The sequence below is a fragment of the Ambystoma mexicanum genome, chromosome 8 (assembly GCF_040938575.1).
Source record: "Ambystoma mexicanum isolate Mex_15411 chromosome 8, UKY_AmexF1_1, whole genome shotgun sequence".
NCBI lineage: Eukaryota > Metazoa > Chordata > Amphibia > Caudata > Ambystomatidae > Ambystoma > Ambystoma mexicanum.
This window is the reverse complement of record NC_090929.1, coordinates 480,141,606-480,148,564: the sequence shown is the minus strand read 5'-3', so window position 1 is coordinate 480,148,564 and position 6,959 is coordinate 480,141,606. Positions and strand designations below refer to the sequence as shown.

Below are 6,959 nucleotides of genomic sequence, written 5' to 3'. Positions count from 1 at the left end.
CTTAGAGCTTCTATCGCCACATTAGAGCGTTTCCCTCTGGGGAGGGATGGGGATCGCCACGACCGCCACCGGGCTTGGGACAGTCAACCCAGACGTGAGACAGGTGCTCAAGGCCAGGGGCCAGCACCCGCAGCCACCCTGGAGCTTTAGCAGGGCCCCTTTAGAGCTTTTCCCTGTGGGGAGCGATGGGGACTTCAAAATCAGGCACGAGACAGGCGCCCAAGGCTGGGGGCAGCAGACCGGCCAACTCCCTGGAGCTCTGGCCGGGCCCCCCTTAGAGCCTTTCCCTATGGGACTAACGCACAAACACTGTGGAACGCAGGGCCGCCCACTGCAAGTGCATTTACCCTCACAGCCCCTTGACACGCGCACCCTGTCTTGGGCTTGAACGCACACGGGTGGCACTGGACCGAGGACCGGGAGCAACCCACGAACGCCATGGATCTCAAGGCCGGATGCTATAAGCGGTTATAGCCCCGTGGAGGTAAGGGGCCCACTCAGGGCGCCCCTTGACACGCACACCCCATTTTTAACCTGACCACAAGCGGGTGACACTTGCCCGAGGACTGGGAGCAACCCACGAACACCATGGAACCGAGGCCGGTAGCTGCGCCAAGGCCACCCTGGAGGCCGCAGGGTGGCACTTCCACGCCAACTATTAAGCCCCCACCCGACCAGAGACAAATGCAGGAGCCAGCCGTGCCAGCCGCAACTCGGCCCATCTGGTCCGACGGCCACAACTCAGGCAAACTGAGCATACGCACTGGGCCTGATGGGCCGGCGGCCATGCCTGACCCGATCCCACCGTCCAGGGGCACAGGCTTAAGGTACTACCCCCGCGCTCTGGGGGGGCCTAAGCTGCCACCTCTCTTTGCTGCCCTGCACAGGGCTTAAGGCACCACCTCCATGCACCCGGGCCGGGGCCTGGGGACACTTCCACGCCCACTATTAAGCCCCGACCAGAGACAAATGCAGGAGTCATCCGCAACTCGGGCCATCTGGTCCGCCGGACACAACTCGGGCCTACTCCAGGGGCCAGTTGGCCCGGCGGCCGTGCCTGCCCTGACCCCACCGTTCGTGGGCACAGGCTTACGGAACCAGCCCCCGCACCCCGGGGTGGCTTGCAGCCTTTGTTCCTCCGCCCTGTCCGGGGGCTTAAGTCACCACCTCAAAGGCCTGGGGCTGAGGCCATCTGGTCCGGCAGGCTGACCGGGAAAGGTGTGAAGAGCGCTCCCAGCCCAGCCCACACACATCCGCGGGTGTGCACCTAGGGCAGGTGGGAGTATCCCCGCACGCCCCGCGGCACAGCAGGAGGAAGGATGGAGACTCTTATCGGCCGCAGAATCTTGTGACAAAAGCTTGGCTGAGAGATCACTTTCAATAGATCGCAGTGAGGTAGCTGCTCTGTTACTTACGAAACCCTGAACCAGAATCAGGTCTACGAATGATTTAGCACCAGGTTCCCCGCGAACATGTGGTGCACTACGGGCGAGAGAGGTAGCCCCCTTCTGTCCACACTTGAGTGCCGAGGCGAGCGGTTCTAAGCACCGGCCCAGAGACCGGCTATCCTAGACAAACCGGGTTCGACAGCGCTGCAGTATCGTTACGGTTTAGAGGCGTTCAGTCATAATCGCACAGATGGTAGCTTCACCCAATTGGCTCCTCAGCCAAGCACATTCAGCAAATGTCTGAACCTGCGGTTCCTCTTGTACTAAGCAGGATTACTATTGCAACAACACATCATCAGTAGGGTAAAACTAACCTGTCTCATGACGGTCTAAACCCACCTCAGGTTCCCTATTAGTGGGTGAGCAATTCAACGCTTCGTGAATTCTGCTTCACAATGATAGGAAGAGCTGACATTGAAGGATGAAAAGCGACGTTGCTATGAACGCTTGGCTGCCACAAGCCAGTTATCCCTGTGGTAACTTTTCTGACACCTCCTGCTTGAAACCCAAAAAGTCTGAAGGATTGTAAGGCCCCGCTTTCACGGTCTGTATTCATACTGAAAAATCGAGATCAAGCAAGCTTTTGCCCTTCTGCTGCGTGGGAGGTTTCTGTCCTCCCTGAGCTCGCCTTAGGACACCTGTGTTATCATTTGACAGGTGTACTGCGCCAGTCAAACTCCCCACCTGCCACTGTCCGCGGAGCGGGATGCGCACGGCGGGCGCCCGGGAGCCAGAAGTGAGAGCCCGACGGGGCTCGCCTCCCACCTCACCGGGTAAGTGAAAAACCAATAAGAGTAGTGGTATTTCACCGGCGGACCGAGGGCCTACCACTTATCCTACACCTCTCATGTCTCTTCACAGTGCCAGACAAGAGGCAAGCTGAACCGGTATTCTTTCCCTGCTGATTCTGACAAGCCCGTTCCCTTGGCTGTGGTTTCACTAGATAGTAGGGAGGGACAGTGGGAATCTCGTTCATCAATTCATGCGTGTCACTAATTAGATGACAAGGCATTTGGCTACCTTAAGAGAGTCATAGTTACTCCCGCCGTTTACCCATGCGTCATTGAATTTCTTCACTTTGACATTCAGAGCACTGGCCAGAAATCACATTGCATCAACACCCACTGCAGGCCTTCGCGATGCTTTGTTTTAATTAAACAGTCGGATTCCCCTAGTCCGCACCAGTTCTAAATCAGCTGATAGGCGTCGGCCGAGGCAGTACGTCGGTCCCGAACCCCGGGAGGGGAACGGAGAAAGGCGTCCACCGCAGCTGGGGCAATCCATAGGCAGGGCCGGCTCGCACCCACAGTCGGCGCCGCCCCCGAGGGGAGGGGGGATGAGAAACCTCATCCAGCTGCAGCAGGCGCCCAGCCCAGTTTCGCGCCCCAGTCTGACCGATCCAGCCCTTAGAGCCAATCCTTATCCCGAAATTACGGATCCGACTTGCCAACTTCCATACAAACATTGTTCCAACATGCCAGCGGCTGTTCACCTTGGAGGCCTGCTGCGGATATGGGTATGGCCCGGGGCAAGATTGATACCATCTCCCCCGGATTTCAAGGACCAGCGAGAGCTCACCGCACACTGCCGGAAACGCAACGCTTTCCAAGGCTTGGCCCCCTCGCTCAGGGCGAACCCATTCCAGGGTGCCCTGTCCTTCACAAAGAAAAGAGAACCCTACCTGGGGCTCCTTAACAGATTCCGACTTCCATGGCCAACGTCCTGCTGTCTATATCAACCAACACCTTTAATGGGGTCTGATGAGCGTCGGCATCAGGTGCCTTAACGCGGCACTCGGTTCATCCTGCAGCGCCAGTTCATCTTTACAAAAGTTGCCCACTAGGCACTTGCATTCGAGGCCTGGCTCCACGCCAGCGAGCCGAGCTTCTTACCCAAGTTTGAGATTATTTTGGCCCCGATACCTCTAATCATTCGCTTTACCAGATAAAAATGGGGTTTCTGTGCGCCAGCTATCTCGAGGGGAAACTCCAGAGGGAACCAGCTACTAGATGGTTTGATTAGTCTTTCGCCCCTATACCCAGGTCGGATGACCGATTTACACATCAGGACTGCCACTAGGCCTAGTTCACGATCTTTTAGGTCCTATCACACACGCTCATGCTCCATCTCCTTGACAGAGATGGGTCGGTAGTGCTCCCACCACGACGGGATCCCACCGCAATCGGCACGCGCCGGCCTTCACTTTCTTTGCACCACAGGGTTTCATTTGTCCCTCCGACTTGCGCACGTGTTAAGACTCCTTGGCCCGTGTTTCAAGACAGGTCGGTTGGTTAACCAACACCACCTCAGACCCCTGGTGCCCTTTGTTGGCCTCCCCGCCCAGCAGCACAACGTGGTCGGGGCGCACTGAGGGCAGTCCACCACAGTCGCATTTGGAGCCCTGTCTCCCGTCGCCACCCCGGCGACCGCCAAGAGAGGCCAGGACGGTTGCTGGAGAAGAGCACTGCAGCAGTCAATCTCCCTCGGCTCCCGGACACAGAAAAACTGCTTTCAGGGGGCTGTAACACTCTGGAGCAGAGAGCCACCTGCCCCATGTGGCCTTCCCAGCCGGTCGCAGTGCACCGCCACAGAGGAAATGCGCCCTGCGGAGGGCGGATCTGCCCGGGGCGCAGTCCCGCGAGGGCATCCACCATTCCAGGCAACCGACCTAAATACCGTGTTGAATCCTGCGGGCAGACTGCATGGATCCCACCAGTTTACCTCCAACTGGTTTCATGCTCTCTTGAACTCTCTCTTAAAAGTTCTTTTCAACTTTCCCTTCCAATACTTGTTAGCCATCCGCCCGGCGCCCATATTAGCCTTAGATAGAGTTTACCACTTGCTTTGGGATGCATTCCCAAGCAACCTGACTCCAAGAAGAACTGATCCCGGCGTGCCAGATGCTGCTACCGGCCTAACACCATCCACGGGGTGAGACCCGATCAGAAGGACTTGAGCCCCCTGAGCGATGCCGGAGAGTCGGTCTTCTGTACGCCACATTTCCCATGCCTGCCGCTGAACGGGGATTCAGCGCTGGGTTCTTACCTCTTAACTGGCTGTTACTGAGGGTATCCTGGTTAGTTTATTTTCCTCCGCTTAGTAATATGCTTAAATTCAGTGTGTCACCACGTCTGATCTGAGGCCGTAGTCGGGGGGAGCACAAAGCTTGGGGTAGCTGGCCTCAGGCCCGTACAGGGGGTTGCCCCAGCCCTGTGCCTCTGGCACAGCAGTGTGTGCGCTGTCCCGATCTGCGGCCGAGGCCACATGGTCGAAAGGCCCACGCTACATGGCCATCCTGCACCGGCAGCCGCGGGACACCACAGGCAGCCACACATAGCATGGCCAGGTGCCCCGGGGTACAGGGCACCCAACCGTCCCGAAACCCGCATGAGGCGGGGAAACTGGGGGGGCCGGGCCGCACCGGCAATGAGCCTGCTTGCCAGATCCAGGGATCCTGCGATGGTGCTGATCAGGGTCTGACATTAGAGGAACGAAGGGAACGGGGTCCCTGGGACAGCCCCAACCACGCCTCTGGGAGGAAACCCCGGCCAATTGATGTACAAGCAACCCTCAGAGAGGCGTAGTCCTGGAAGGAACCCGGGGCCGCACGGTGTGTTCGAAGTGTTGATAAATGTGTCCTGCAATCCATACTAATTCTCACTGCTAGCTGCGTTCTTCATCGACGCGCGAGAAGAGTGATCCACCATCAAGAGTCACAGGCAAGTTTTATTTTGTTCCAGACGCCAGCCTGACCCTGCCAGTGCAGGAGAGGCTGGGGGGAGGCAAAGCTCCAGGTACCTGGGAAAGAGGGAAGGTCAACCGCTGCGCCAGCAGAGCTGGCCATCACTCGCCCACAGATGTGGGTGGCTGGAACCTCAGCACCTGCCCAGTGAGTAAGCCTGCTGCGCCATGGCTCAGGGCTCATGCCTGGCATGCCGGGCCCGTCTGCCTGGGGAGGTGCGCCTCGAGAGCAGTCAGGTTTCCCTCAGCTGCCGACTCAGGGCTTCCCTGGTGCCCAGGGTGCACTCACCAATGCCCACCCACTGGCAGGTCAGATAGAGGAGTGCATGCCCCCGGCCAGTGCAGAGGCCGGCTCGTTGAGGAGGCCGCGCGGGGCTCCCTTTCCGGTGCGCGGTTGGGGACATCTCAGCAGGTTAACCCAACCCTGCCAGACGTCCCCACCCATCTGCTGGGTCGCAAATCCCCTACAGTGGAAGGGAATCCCTGCTCCCCGGCGCCTGGTTGCCCACGCACCCCAGACTGCTCCGCGAGATCAACGATGCCCCCACCCGCTCCAGACTGCGCCAAGATGCCCAAACCCTTCCTCAAGACCCATACCAGGATGCCCCATCCTCCCTCAACACAGCAAGATGCCCCTATCCCTCCCCTGACAAATGAACACCCGTCCCTCCCTCCAGACCCACACCAATGCGTCCTATTCCTCCTTTCACACCCACAACAATGTCCCCATCCCTCCCGACCCACACCCAAGTAATGTGCCCCATCCATCCCTCCCTCTCAGACCCACACCAATATCCCATCCCACCCTCCAGATGCACATAGATGTCCCCATCCCACCCACACCAGAATGTCCCAATCCACCCTCCAGACCAACAGATGCCCCATACCTGTTCCAGACCGACACCAATGTGCTATCATCCATTGCAGACCCCAAGATCTCACCATCCCTCCATCCACACAGCAAGATGCCCCCATGCCCCCTCCAGACCCACACCTAGATGAACCATTCCTCCCCAGACACAGGTCAATGTGCCCCATCCTCTCCCTCCAGACCCACACCAATATGCCCCATGCCACCCTCCAGACCAACAGATGCCCCATACCTGTTTCAGACCGACACCAATGTGCCCCCATCCATTGCAGACCCCACCAAGATGCCACAATCCCTCCCTCCAGACCCACACCAATATGGCCCCAACCCTTCCTCCAGACACACACCACTGTGTCCCCATCCCGCCCTACAGACCCACACCACTGTGTCCCTATCCCTCCCTCCAGACCCACATCACTGTACCCCAACGCCCAACCATCCCTCCAGACACACACCAGTGTACCCCAACCTTCCCCCCAAACCCACATCACTGTGTCCCTATCCCTCCCTCTAGACCCATACCAATGTGTCCCTAACCCTCCCTCCAAACCCACACCACCAGACCTAAGCTGAACATGATTTTTAAAGTAAATGTAATTTTCCGCTCCCCTTCTCGACCTGGAGTCTTGCAGGAACGTTCACGGTTTCGCAAAGAAAATGACAATTGTATTCTCAGCACGGATTGCTGCTGCTTCCTGGTTCCCCCTCAGAAAACTTACAGGGACAAGACGAAGTCGGACGCTCCCGGGTTTTGCAAAAACGTTCCCGGTATGCTAAAGAAAATGCCCACTTGCACCGGCAGCCACAGCCTTCCCGATTCCCGAAAGGTAGCTAGCGACTAGTTCCCATCCAAGAAACGGACTATAACAATTGCACGCCCACTCTTCTTCACTTGACTT

General features: G+C 58.1%; 1 pseudogene; it reads right to left on the bottom strand.

Moving 5' to 3' along the window:
• Nucleotides 1-5,012: 5,012 nt before the first annotated feature.
• LOC138474881 (5.8S ribosomal RNA) lies at nucleotides 5,013-5,163 on the bottom strand (annotated as a pseudogene).
• Nucleotides 5,164-6,959: the final 1,796 nt, after the last annotated feature.